This window comes from Pleurodeles waltl, chromosome 4_2 (genome assembly GCF_031143425.1).
Source record: "Pleurodeles waltl isolate 20211129_DDA chromosome 4_2, aPleWal1.hap1.20221129, whole genome shotgun sequence".
NCBI classification, from domain to species: Eukaryota; Metazoa; Chordata; class Amphibia; order Caudata; family Salamandridae; genus Pleurodeles; species Pleurodeles waltl.
In genome coordinates, this window is record NC_090443.1 from 937,651,266 (window position 1) to 937,666,671 (window position 15,406).

Consider the following 15,406-nt stretch of genomic DNA (forward strand, 5'->3'; position numbering starts at 1 on the left):
GGTCAAAAAACCCCGCATTTGCGCCACTATTTAACGCCTGGGTCAGGGTAGGCGTTAAGGGGCCTGTGGGCTCAAAATGAGCCCACAGGTGCCCTCCCCTGCCCCCAGGGACCCCCCCTGCCACCCCTGCCCACCCCAGGAGGACACCCAAGGATGGAGGGACCCACCCCAGGGACATTCAGGTAAGTTCAGGTAAGTATAATTTTTTATATTTTTTAATTTTTTTGGGGTGGCATAGGGGGGCCTTATTTGTGCCCCCCTACATGCCACTATGCCCAATGACCATGCCCAGGGGACATAAGTCCCCTGGGCATGGCCATTGGGCAAGGGGGCATGACTCCTGTCTTTACTAAGACAGGAGTCATTTAAATGGCGTCTGGGCGTCGAAAATAATGGCGCAAATCGGGTTGAGGCGATTTTTTTGCCTCAACCTGACTTGCCCCATTTTAAGACGCCCTAACGCCATTTTCCCCCTACGCCGGCGCTGCCTGGTCTACGTGGTTTTTTTCCACGCACACCAGGCAGCGCCGGTCTGCTAGCGCCGGCTAACGCCATTCCATAAATACGGCGCCCGCATGGCGCTTCAGAATGGCGTTAGACGGCGCTAAATTTTTTGACGCTAAACTGCGTTAGCGCAGTTTAGCGTCAAAAAGTATAAATATGGGCCTTAATAACTATTTAGGTCGTTTGTGATGGGATCAGTGTGATAGTATTGGATCCATTATTAAAGATGTGTGAGATCATACCAATGAAGTTACTTGGGGTGCTCCCTTAGATTTCACGTGTAATGTAGGCACCACTCACTAATGGGCGAAGTGCTGGTGGGGTTGTCGTATTAGATACATTTCAAAGCTTAGTTATTTAAATAACACCATAAAACAATGTAAAATATTGTATTTGAGCATGTGCATGTTTTCAGTGACCATCAAACGAATGTTGAAGGATTGCAACATTTTTAAAAATGCCTTTGGAATTATTATATTCAGTTCTTCCTTGTAAATGTTATTTGAGTTCAATACACATGAACCCCATTTATACTGAATTATTAGTTTACTTCCACAGGAGTTCTAATTTGTAAAAAAAACAAAAGATATCTGAAATGTATTTACATACAGCAAATCTTCTGCAGTACTCAATTTCAACATTGCGAGAAAACTTTTTTTCAATGATCATGTAATCTACTGAACAGCCGCTAGATGGTACTGTGACTGTTTTACACTATCTAGTAACTCTTTCCATGAAAGCATGCACCACATATTTTGAGAAATATTGCAAGGAAGTTTCTCCAACGCAACGGCTTGCATCCTTCCTTTGCATTTGGTGACTGATACCTTCTTTGATGCAAATAGATAGCACCTTTGTAATAAAGGGAGGTGTCCTTCGTTTAACACTTATAGACACTTCTTAATCCTTAACATTTCACGCAAAAGTTTTGCATTTAATAAGTGCACCAGGAGTGCTTTCAAAACACTACTGAATACACAGCTGATTTAATTGCGCCAATTTGTGTGATAACCTGATTTTTCTGATCACCCCCTTCCCTTTTGTTAAACCCTGTTGTATTTTCTGTATATTCCGAATTCGAATTTGCAAAAACATTCTACACCGGATGAAGTAGATGCTAGACCTACGGTATATAACATCATGACGGCCTGCGAGATTGCGTATAATTTATACACTTTTTTGATCTGAAAAGACTTTGTAGAACGTTTTATGGCTTCCCGAGAGAGCCTCTGGTTTTCGCTGGACAACCCTGGTAGTATTAGCAGAAGTCACCAAAAACTGGGGGACGAATCATGTTGTTTAGCAATTGGAAGAACTGGGTTTTGCAACCTCAGCATATACTGATATGTGTGTGCATGTCTGCACGACAACATTGGCATTACGATTTTGGAAGGTAGACCATGTATCTCATAATATCATGCAACGCTACAAAAAAAGTAATTTTAAGTACAGAGCTAGAGGAGAGCCAATTGTCACCAAATGTTGTGGAACATAAAGATTAATTTTACTTATACACTATTGTAAATTTGGTCAAATACGAACGGAACCTAGTGGCGCGTAGGAACATTGATCTTACCAGTGGCATCTATAGAATACAAACAGTGTAGAAAGCAGCCCTGGAAACAAAATGCTCAAACCAGTTCCACTCCTTTCATCTCCCCGTGCGATCTATTTCTTTCTTTCCATCCATCCATTTTCTCTCTCTCTCTTTCCTCTCTTTTCGTCTCCTTTCCCCATCACTTGTTTCGCTCTTTACCCTCTCTCCCTAACTTTCTCTCTCCTTTGAGGCCTTCTCATACCTGCAACAATTAACCTCAAGGAATTGGGAAAGTGATAGCACTTTCAAAACCGGCCTCCTATTTCTCCAACCCACTGGGCAAATGTCCAGTGGAATAAAAGGCCTGCCCAGCCCTGTAATTTACAACTCTCTCTGAGGTCCGGACAGTCATCATGCCCCTGTTTTTGTTCAGGCAAGAGCAACTGGGTCTGCAGCCCACATTAAGGACCTTGGATTCCCCTCTGCCTGCAACCAAGGCAGGACCAGGAAAAGCTAAGAGTCCGGCATTTCTGCTGGGGAAGGTTCCACACTCTCTCTAACATAAATTTGCAATACGATTCAAAAGCTGGTGAATAACTTACTCGGTGAATCGTTGTATGAGCCTCCCATTCTCTTAGGTGGAGCCCATGTTTCTTGTTGTAAAAATTGTTGATTCTGATCGAGCCATATCCTACTTCAAATTTTAAAAACTGAGCCTACCTTTTCTCCATCTTTTGTGGAATTCTTTTAGATCAGCTTATTTTGCTCTTGATCTTGAGACATCCATTGCTCAGCCTCCCCTTAAGAGACCTAAACTGAAGGCAGATGATCTGCCTAACTTGCAGTCAGTTTCACCTCTCCCTCTTCTTGTACAATGTTTGGAGAAAGCAACCCCTCATAACTGCAGAAATGTTTGGAACCCCACGAACTGTTACACTCTTTTGAGTCAGGCTTCCGTCCAGGGAATAGAAGTGGGCCACTAATGAGGTCAGTCTTCAGGAGAATCTTGGAGAATAAACACTGTTGATCACTCTATTGTCCTGAAAAGTCTTCCTAGTCTAAATAGTAGATTACTGTGTACCACACCTGCTCCAATGGCAGTAAGCGTGGCAGCTCCATAGACATGTTCAGAGACGGGTTGCAGGTTCTAACTGCTGGGCAACCTATTTACTGGCTCAAAAATATCATATCTAGGCATAACCACTGCGCACAGTGTTCTCGGGGGATATCCTCCCCATACCTCCCACAAAGAGCTGAACACTACCTTCTCTCCGATAGTTAGCCACAACCTCATATTCCTGCTCAACTCTAAAAAAACAACATAAAAAATAAAGTTACCAATCCCATTTACAGCCTTATCAACAGTTTAAACATGTTCATACTAAGAAATCCTTCAAGCGTACTGATGGAGCCGGATTGCTCCTCATTCGGTACTGGGACTGAGTCCCTCTTCTACCAGGCAACCCGGAGCTGTTGGCTTCTGAAGTAGAAACAATGTCCTGCTGGGAAACTGGGGACTGACTCTGCAGAGTCTCTACCCTGGTGTTCAGATTCAAAGCTACCGGTGCTCAGGCAGACGGGATTCTGAGTGGTCCACAAACATATCAACCCCCTCCCCAAATTCTCCAGTCTCATCAGACTCACTCCCATGATACCTATTGAAAAGCATATGTTCCTGGTGACATTCTCTTCACTTCGCCTTGCAGTTATCATGATTCCTTGACAATTAATCAATATCCACGGTTCAAGTTCATTTGAACTTGCTACTGGGATACCTGTGCTTGACCAGCACAGCGTCACCAACATAGCAGTTTTGCATGTAAATAAATGCTCTCTTTTAAACCTCTGGAGAACCTGATGGTCGTCACTGATAATCAGAACTCAACAGAGTGGTGGGGAATAACAACTCTGACAACTTGTCCCATGCATGCTTGGCAGGGAGACACTCCATTGGTGGAATGGGGTGTTTGATGATAGCCCGTCAGAAAGGAGTAGATGGCCCATGGTTGTACTGGGAAATGTAGACTGCTACTTAATTGTACGTACAAAACATTCCACCTTGCTATTGGCTTGTGGGCACCTCAGTGTTATTTTTGTTTAAACAATGTTGAACGATTTCATGTACAGAGACTGACCCTGAAATAGGGTTCAATTGTCAGTCCTCAGCTCTTGTAACAGGCTGTGAGTGACTATCACTTTTTCCAACTTGTATGAGACTTCACCAGTCTTGGTGGAGTATATTGTCCCACTTCAGAATATTTTGAGTAGTCAACCATGAAAATCGTCATGTACCGTCCATCACGAAGGCTACCAAAATCCATTCTGGCAGGGACCCACGGTTGCCAAGGGCCAGTGATAATGGGTGAGGGCATATCAGGTCTGCCATTAGCTTGGCAAGGAACACAGTCTCGGACTGTTATCTCAAACAGCTCATCCAGTGACAGAAGCCACGTTTTATTCCTAAACAACTCTTGGTCTTCATCACAACATGGTGACACACATGGGCCAGTTGTATCACCTGCATCATCAGACTGCTTGGAATTACAAGATGGTGATCACAAAATAAGCAACAGTCCACATCTGTAACCTGTTCATGGCGCACATTGAACAATGCTTCTAAAACCTTGTAGGCTTCTAAGGTCCTCTGTCCCCTATGAGATTTCAACCTTTCCCACAGTCTGCTGGCAGTTGCTGCAAGGGCCATCTATAAGCAGTCATTACAATGTGTGGCCATTGCAATGGCACCCAGGGTCAAGGGAAGTGGCTGGGATTTTTTGCTGACATACAGGATATACTCTTCCGTTTCTTGCATCTCTTGTTCTTCCTTCCATGTGAGTTCCCCAGGGATGCCTGGACAAGTAGTCTGTGGGCATTTGGGAACCAGACATCTACTATACCTTAAATGAGTATTCCTGGATTTGGAGAACCCATTTTTTTATGTGTGACAGAGAGTTCGAAGATGACCCCTGAAGGAGGGGGATCATGGGCTTGTAGTCGGTACACACCATAAATGGATGCCTTCACATATAGAGATGAAAATGGGAGTACCCCCAGTGAATAGCAATTGCCTCGCTCTATTTGAGAGTAACATGGATCATGCAAGTGAGCACTCAATTCGCATAGTCCTGTTTTTACGACGGCACTGCCGCTATCTCTGTAGGGTTGGCTTCAACTAACAGTTATGCAGCTTTGAGGGGATCAAAATACACTAGGGTGGTGTCAGCTGACAGGACTCCCTTGGTCCAATGGAAGGCATCTTCCTGGGAAACTTCCCATGTCAACAGCATAGGAGCTTTGGTTAGCTCTCTGAAGGGTAGTGTTGAGGATGTGAGGTTTTTGATGAAACGTCCACAGTAATTCACCATACCTAAAAAGCTGTGAACTACTGATACACAGGATGGGAACAGAGCTGTCTTGGCGTCATGTACTTTGCCGTGGTTGGGGGCGATCCCGGCTGTCCAGAAATGGTACCAAAGAAACTGATAGTGTCTTTGAAACACTCACACTTTTCGCTGTGTAGAGTAAGCCCGTTCTCGTGGAGTCTCTGGGGTACCTTCCTCAGCCTGCCATAGTGTTCCTTGATATAGATGGCATAGACTAGAATGTCTTTGCTTTCATTTATGACTCTGGAGAGTTCCATCAGCACCTCTTGGATCACTTTCTGGAATACTTTGTCAGCACATAATATTCCAAAGTTAAGCCATTTGTGGCAGTGGAGGCCCACGTCTGTGAAGAAGGTGGTGATGTACTGTGATGCAGGGTGCAACATAATCTGTTATCTAGAGTGGAGATCAATTATTGAAAACCACTCTACTCTGCTAAACTCATTGAATTTATTGTCCACCATGGGGTTTTTGTGCTTTTCTCTTTCGATGGCCACATCAGGCAGGTGAATGTCTATGCACAGTCTCAACTCCTCTGACTGATTAGGTTTCCAGGTGATGACGATTGGGGATACCAGTGGTGTGGGCCCTTCAACTTTCTCAATAATTTCAGCTTTCTCAAGCTTTTTAAGCTCTGCTTCCACTCTGGATCTAAGGTGGAACATTACCCTATGGTGTCTCAGAGTGACCTGTTGCACCGATTAGTTGTGATTTATCCTATCAACGCCAGCGGTGGCTTTTGTCAGTATGCACTTGGGATTTCGCTAGGGTGAAAGCTGGTCAAGAGCATATGGTCTCACAGGTTACCTTGGCCATTAGGTTTATTGAGCCCCCAGTGTCAATAATGCCCATCATCTTGGTAGATTAAACAGTGACTTTACATTTTAGTGGTGACTGGGTCAATGAGAGGATGTGCTTCACAGGCAGTTCTGTGTGAACAGCTCCTTCAGTATTGTCATTGGCCATGTCACTCATTCCACCTTCTTAATTTTCTCCTTCCCTAGCTGGGTTGGAGACCTTGCTTACAGTTTTGAGTGACTTTCCTTTTGGGTTTTGATTGACTGGCGTACTATTGCAAAATGATTGGGTTTTCTGTAGGAAGAGCAAGTCTTACCTCGCATGGCGCATTAGGCTGGCCAATGGACTGGATCTCCACACTACCCACTGGGTAGTTTTGGCAATGGCCATTGTCTGATCTTATCAGTGGATGTACTTGGAATGATAAGATTGACAGGTTCAGTGTTTATGGGTTTGTGCAACACTACTTCGCTATGTGAGACTTAGGCTTTCAACAGTTCTTGGACCAACCAGATGTCAGGATGTAATTGAGTGGCATCCGTTGCATCTGTAGAATATGCTCCCCTAGCTTGGTACCCCTGGATGTCCTGCGTGCATATCTCCTTGAGCTCATTGTAAATGTGCAGGTACTAGCCAGGTCTTCAAGTGTTGCATAGAATGAGTCCAGTGCCTCCTCCACTTTTTGATGGCCTTGTTGGGAGATCATTCTTTCGTAATCAGGGTTCACCATTAGCTCAAAATATGTGTTGATGGATGTGACCACTGTACTGCAGGTATGTGGGATCCCTGACTCTTGAACTGTGCTGGACATTTTTTACATGTCTGGACATGCTAGGTGCCAGAGTGTGTAATATAATACTCTGCTTCTCCTTGACCTCTGTGTCAGTGATATATAGGTGCAATATCTCTACCCAAAGCTTCCCTTTGGGTGATTGTCTTGAAGGGGGTCCAGAGATGGTAAACAGTTCAACAGCTTATATGCCAGCCATGACTACACGAGCAGCACACCCTTCTAATAAGGTTGAGCCTAGGTAGCGTGCGTGCGCTGTCTGCAAGACATGCTGTATTCAATTTATGGGCTTTAAACCGTGCCCACTATTGCCATTCATTCATTGTTTTGCTTATTTTTAAATGATTCCTTTGTATTGGTGCAATTTCATCATGTCCCTCATTTTGTCTGCTTTGTTCCCTCCCAGGTGATTTCACTAAGTGAACATTTTTGCTGGCATTCACACTACGTTCACGCTTCCTCCTGTTACAACGTGTGATAGCTCCTCCTTCCTCCTTTCTTCTTGTTTCAGTTCTCCCTTTATTCCCAGCAGTGATCCTTTCTCCACGCAGTTCATTCTGCAACTGTAATACATTGCTCACTAAATCCATAGCTTGCCCAGTTTCAGTTTCTGCACGCACAATCTACAGCAGGACTGACAACACACAGTCACTGTCCACCAAAATTGCTCTCCTTTGATTTCAAACTGACTGCTGAAGCTGCTACATCAGCAATCCCACTGGACCGATTTATTTATCAGTGTGTCACAGTGTTAACAAATGTCATGTTCGGCCTTGCAACCTGTTTTACTTTTGCCACAGGTTCCTTTGTCAGCGCTAGAAATAATACCAGTGATTGAAAACTTGTCTAGACAGTCAAAGGACAGCATGACTCACCAAGCTACTCCATAAATGCTAAACAAACTAAAAGAGTTCACCATGTTTGTGAGATACTTTTTTTCACAGGTGCAGATTTCGGAACCGGTGCAGAGGTTGTGGTAGATTCAGTGTAATCTATTCCACATAGCTTTCATTCTGCTCATGCAGGGAAAGTTCAGGGTCACGGCGAAACTCAAACTTGGGTTGCCTTCCAATTATCGCTGCTTTGTTGCACTTAATGGTGAAATGATTTCACAAAGTGGAAAGTGAGGTACAACACCTCTCGGCTATTCATAGATAACCAATGCAGAAATGAGCTACTATCATGTACAATGGGTTTGTGCCAGCAAGATGACATCGGTTCCTGGCTATTTAGTATCGGTTTTGAACACTTTTCCATCTGCTCCAGGCAGTTTTGCAGTGACGTTTGTAGTGATGGCCAGCACAAAGCAACGTTTTGAACCACTCAGTTGGTGCACTGCTTACTTCATGCATGGTGCAATTGTGCCCAGCACCAAATTGTGCAGCAAATTTGTAACCTTAACCAGTAATACTGCAATCCATGTGATCTAGTCAATGGAACTTAAAAATTATCAACAAGTGTATCCCATAACAGGTCCTCCAGGAGGTGTTGTTACCAGCCACTGAGGAATTAGGAAATAACTCATAATAAAGGCCTACTTTGTCCACGCTTCCTCCTGAGACAGCGTGTGTTGATACCTCCTCCCAGGGTTGAGCCTTTTTGTTGGCCATCTCTGGCCACCTGTTGTCTCCTCGCTCGCTCACACCCCCTCCTTCCCGTCTTTGCTGCTGTCCTTCCTGCTTGTTCTTCTCTTCCCTCCTCACTTCTGAGGACCGCAGCAAGCCCCCTTAATTATCCTTCGGTGCACTCACCAGAACCTGCATCCTTAATTACTAGGTTCCAAACAATGGCAAGAACTGGCTCGGGCTGCATTCTTCTGTCACATATCATAATTGACAACGTAATTTGTGAAATATAATGTTTTCTTGAGCTGCTCAGATTAATTGGTTTGTAAGCTGTATTCTCTCTCTGGGCAGCGATCACCTGAGCTCCTGCCAGTTTTTGTGTGTTGTTAGTGGACCCTGGCATAGGTGTGGGTATCACAGACATCACCCCGTGTGCTTTGAAGGCAGGTGCTTGCTGCATTCAACTGCCTTGCTGAAGGGCATAGACGTCATTTAGGGTTCGCCAGAGGTCGCAGCTGCGTCCTCTGGCACTGCCTCTGTGACCCCTGGCATCAGAGGTGGCTAAATCGGTGCCAGGAGCACAGTGGCAGCTCTTCCTTATGAAAAATACTTGAGGTTTCACTTCCTTATTTTCAATCAATTTGTTTATTACACTAATAGTGAATAATATATTATTCGTTATCAGTGTAATACAAAATGTAGTACAGTTAGCTGGAATATGACCCTGCTTGGTAACTGAGGTAAGTAAAGAACTATTTTAAGTGTAGTGTGCATCCTTGTGGTGAAAGTGTGCTTATGTAAAAGAGACTGTGTGTATGAGTGAATGTGTGTTTGTGTAAGCATGTATGCGTGAGTGAAACTAAAGGTGAAATAGAGTGCGATGTCACTTCCGCTACCCCTGCCATTTAGTGAATTGACGTTGATGCTGAAGGGGGAAGCTAGTGTAATGTAATACATTGCAAGAGTCTCCCACTCCCCCCTCTTTACCGGTCCCCCCAGTTAGTTATTCCCGTTATCCAGAGCTCCTTAGACGTTGCTGTGTGTCAAACCACTTAATCAACCAAAAAATAGTGTTCTGCAAAATACACTTACCTTTTTCACAACAAATATACACATCAATAAGCACTAAAAACAATCTAATCACGAGTCAACACAGGACTATTTAAAAACTCTGAATAACTGGACACTCTTTCCCATTCAGCTTAACTTAAGCTTTTGAAACCTTGTAGGGTCAGCTCTGCAATTAATTCTTCCTTGGCCCATACACTTAATACCTCTACGTTTATTAATAGTATCATTTGTTTCTAAAATGCTATGAAATGTCAAAACTAAGGTCTTTTGTATTGCAGGAAAACAAGTTACCAGTTCTAATTCGCTTCTTGGAATGCAAGCATGAACGTCAATTCAACAAACGGCCAGGGGTAGCAGAACAGAAATCATACACCTTTCCGTTCAATCATGCACACATGCTTACATATACATACAAAATCATGCATAAAGACACTCTTATCTGCATGCATGTGCACAACAATGGCTGCAAGGAAAACCATATTTACAAAGATATGGCGGGTTGACCAATTTATGTGGCAAGAAAAGTCCAGTTATGCATTTACAATGCCAATAGCTCTAACTCGAGCAAATGCAAAACTTATTGCATTGCGAATGTGTTAGACCTGACATGCCATAGGGTGGTCACCCCTAACTTTTTGCCTGCCTCCCTCCACTTTTTGGACCCTGTTTTGCTGGCTTTTAGACTCTGCGCACTTTACCACTGCTAACCAGTGCTAAAGTGCATATGCTCTCTTCCTTTTTAAAACATGGTAACTTTGGATCATACCTTATTGGACTATTTAATCTACTTATAAGTCCCTAGTAATGTGCACTACATGTGCCTAGGGCCTGTAGATTAAATGCTACTAGTGGACCTGCAGCACTGGTTGTGCCACCCACTTAAGTAGCCCCCTTAACCTTGTCTCAGGCTTGCCATTGCAAGGCCTGTGTGTGCAGTTTCACTGCCACCTCGACTTGGCATTTAAAAGTACTTGCCAAGCCTAGAACTCCCCTTTTTCTACTTATAAGTCACCCTTAATGTGTGCCCTAGGTAACCCCTAGAGCAGGGTGCTGTGTAGGTAAAAGGCAGGACATGTACTTGTGTAATTATATGTCCTGGTAGTGTAAAACTCCTAAATTCGTTTTTACACTACTGTGAGGCCTGCTCCCTTCATAGGCTAACATTGGGGCTGCCCTCATACATTGTTGAAGTGGCAGCTGCTGATCTGAAAGGAGCAGGAAAGTCATATTTAGTATGGCCAGAATGGTAATACAAAATCCTGCTGACTGGTGAAGTCGGATTTAATATTACTATTCTAGAAATGCCACTTTTAGAAAGTGAGCATTTCTTTGCACTTAAATCTTTCTGTGCCTTACAATCCACGTCTGGCTGGGCTTGGTTGACAGCTCCTTGTGCATTCACTCAGACACACCCCAAACACAGGGTACTCAGCCTCACTTGCATACATCTGCATTTTGAATGGGTCTTCCTGGGCTGGGAGTGTGGAGGGCCTGCTCTCACACAAAGGACTGCCACACCCCCTACTGGGACCCTGGCAGACAGGATTGAACTGAAAGGGGACCTGGTGCACTTCTGAGCCACTCTTTGAAGTCTCCCCCACTTCAAAGGCACATTTGGGTATAAAACAGGGCCTCTGCCCTACCTCATCAGACACTTGCTGGAGAAGAAACCTGAACCAGAAACTACATCCTGCCAAGAAGAACTGCCTGGCTGCTCAAAGGAGTCACCTGTCTGCTTTCTACAAAGGACTGCTGCCTTGCTGTTGGCCTGCTGCCTTGCTGAACTCTTGTCTGGCTGTGAAAGTGCTCTCCAAAGGCTTGGATAGAGCTTGCCTCCTGTTCCCTGAAGTCTCAGGACCAAAAAGACTTCCCTTTTTCACTTGGACGCTCCGTGCGCCGAAAATTTAGATGCACAGCTTGTTCCGCGCGCGAGAAAAACGCCGCACACCGACGCTGAGCAACGCGACCCTCGGGGTACGACCGGAAATCCGACGCACGGCTTCGCAAGGACAACGCCGCCCGACCTCTAGAGGAGAAATCGACGCGACGCCTGCCGTGAGATCGTAATTACAACGCACAGCCCCGCAGAACGACGCGCAGCCGGAAAACAAGCAGGAAAATCCACGCACAGACCCGGGACATCTGGTAATCCCCGCGATCCACAGAAAGAGACTGTCCGCGCGCCGGAAAACGACGCACGACTTCCCCGCGTGGAAATTAACAATGCAAGTCCATGTGTGCTGGGGAGAAATCGACGCACACACTCTTTTTCCACGCACCTCTCCTTTTGTGGCCCTCTGAGGAGATTTTTCCACTCTAAACCAGGTACTTGCGCTTGAAAGAGACTTTGTTTATATTCTAAAGACTTAAGACACTTTATATCACTTTTCAGTGATATCTCTACAATTTCCCATTGCAACTTTATTCTTTTTGACCTACAATTATCCTGATAAATATTATATATTTTTCTAAACACTGTGTGGTGTATTTTTGTGGTGCTATATGGTGGTATTGTATGATTTATTGCACAAATACTTTACACATTGCCTTCTAAGTTAAGCCTGACTGCTCGTGCCAAGCTACCAGAGGGTGGGCACAGGATAATCTTGGATTGTGTGTGACTTAACCTGACTAGAGTGAGGGCTTTTGCTTGGACAGGGGGTAACCTGACTGCCAACCAAAAACCCCATTTCTAACAAAATGCTTCTCTGCTAAGGTATCGAGCAAGGGTCTCCCTGCTGCAAATGGCTGGTCAATTCCTGTAGTAATTCAGAGAATTGCTGTATACTACAAGCTGCTATGGAAGAGTGATGTCTTGTACATTAATAACAGTCACAGTATGAACTGACCACACAGTGTCCACACTAAGCACTCATCCATGGTACATGCAGGGGAAGGGGCCAGCTAGCAGGCATCAACTGATGTTCTGGATGTTGCTGTGCAGTGCAACAGCACCATCTTGTGGGTGTTTACCCCCCTCTCAACTTGTGTGGCTGTACCCGCTTGTGTGACACAGCAGTATGCGGCACACACAACATGTCAGGAAGCATAGGTTCACCTCCAGGCTGCTCTTGCGTAGTGGAGGGTGTGCAGCAACAGCCCTTATGTCAGCATGCCGGGCAGATCATGGAAGGCACCTGGCGGGTGCAGTCAACTTAAACACAAAGAGGAGAGGTTGGTGACAAATCAGCTGCACAATGAAGGTACCCTCACTGAGAGAAGGGTATCCTCATTGCCTTTTTTTTGTGTGCCAGCCAGCACTCCAACTCTAATGGCGTAAGCAAGGTAGCTGCTTAATCATGTGTAGAGTCCAGTTGCAAGTTCTAACTGCCATCCTAGGAAGAGGGCAGCCTATTTATTAGCTCACATAAATGATCACTGAATACCCAGTTCAAAGGGGCTAACCTCACTTCTCCCACAAAGAATGGGACACTCCTGTGGCTTTGGTAGTGAGCCACAACATCACAGTGATGTAATCTAGTGAGGATTGAGGCATTTTTGAGTGGGATCCAAGTATTAGTCTGCAAGCCTCTTGTTCAGTTCCAGGAATGTAAAAGCTGCAAGATGCTAATATTTCTGCTGAGCCAAGCTAACCAGTTGCAACTGGATTTGCCCTTTACCCTGCTGATGGCTTTTGGGCGATTGGGTCCTAACCCCAAGTGGTGCTCAAAGGTCCTGGACCTTAGGTTTGGGTTAGAGTGCACTTATTTCCACCCAAAATTGCAAGACTGAACCCTTAAAAAAAATCTGAACTTTTGGCAAAAAGAACCAGACGCTTCCACAAGTCGTTTGCAGAACCGCGGCTTCAGAAGTTGAGCTGCCTATCGGACTCAACTTGCTAGTTTGCCCCGTTGAAAGAATCTTAATTTACAAAAATGTTTCTACGTCCAAACATAGAGGACTCTGTTAGCACGTCAGACCTTAATAAGTAACCTTACAAGGTAACGCGAAGAGGTCGATGAAGCTTTTGACTCGCAAATTAAGATGTTCCCACCATAGATTAAGTACATGCAGAACAATAATCAGTAACCAATCAATGACATCAATAATCAATGATGATCAATAGCATTAGTAATCAATAGGAGTCAGTAATTATCACACACCATGACATTTCAGTCATGAATAACCACACCTTTTAGTAAAAGTTAGAATATTTATTTCCCTATTAACAATGCTAATGTAATGTAAGATAATCCCAAAATCAAATGCTAAACATACAGAAAAATCACTGGCTGCCCAAAGCGGCAAAAGAAACGTAATCTAATCAAAGTTTGAACAATGACACATTCTAAGGTTACGGTGCAAATTAATAACAAGAACAATTGTGCAAACAATATCACATACATTTAGATTCAGCAAAGGAAAGACATCTACTGTTACTCCCTATAGCGAATTTTCATTAGTGAGGATCCTTATCTAACACGAGATTAGCATTAGCATGTTGGGCTCATGCAAAACAATTTTAGTCAACACAAATTGTGAAAGCATCTAACTATGGCTCTATCAAAATATTGCAGTTGGTACATAGAAAGAAAAAGCAAACATGCATAACAAAAGACATACGTAACGGTATACCTCTCCTCAATTGGGTCGGCAAGCTAAGATAGTCTTCATCATCAGGACATCAGTTTGGTCACCCAGGCATCAGGATTCAGCATCAAAGATCAGAAAACACAAAGGGGGTCATTACGACCCTGACAGTCGGCGGTAATATGGAGGAAAGTACCGCCAGTAGGCTGGCGGTATTTTCCTCCACATTATAACATTGGTGGTTTGGCTTCCGCCACGGCGGTAACGGCCGCTGGGCTGGAGACATCAGTCTCCAGCCCGGCGGCCGTCACTGTACGGCCTGCGGGATTCTGACCCCACCTACCGCCATGGTTTTCGTGGCTTCCTTACTGCCACGAAAACCATGGCGGTAGGCACTATCAGAGACAGGAAATCCCTTCCCTGTCACTGATAGGTGTCTTCCCCACCCTCACCCCCTCCACAGGTTCTCCCCCATCCCCCTTCCTCTCCAGACCACCCTTCATACACGCCCCTCCCTTCACACATGCATATACACACCCATTCCCACATTCATCCACGCATACATACATCCATTCACACACACAACCACACACACTTACATACATACACGCAGGCATACATTCACACAACTCAACATACACGCACTCACACCCCCAAACATGCACACACATACAACATGCAACACACACCCGCATACACGCACGCACAGACATAGACACACACCCACACACACAACCCCCACCCCCTCCCCTGTCACAGCACCCACTTACCTATGTCGAGGGGCCCTCCGGCAGAAGACGGGACGAGCGCTGGCCGTATTAATTCTCATAATACGGCCGGCGCTACCTTACCGTCGTCCGTTGCATGGCCACAGCCGGATTTTCGTTATCCTTCTGGTGGAAATCAGGCTGTGGTCATATTATGGCTGACGGCTGGTAGCCGCGGTGACGGTCTTTTGGCGGCCGTCGCCGTGACGAAAGGCGGTATTTACCGCCAAGGTCCAAATGAGGGCCAAAGTCTGTAAGCATTAAAGTAAAGCATGTCTCTAGATGCTCAGTAAAGTAATAGCCTGTCAGCAAGAAAGCATATAGGCAAATGCTCGGTTTTCCATCACTGCAGTTCGGCTAAATTAGATTTCCCAAAATCACTTCCCAATCCCTATTGGTCAAGGAATCGCATGTTCACATTTTGTCCAATAAAACTAAAACTTTAAATCTATCTTTTCTAC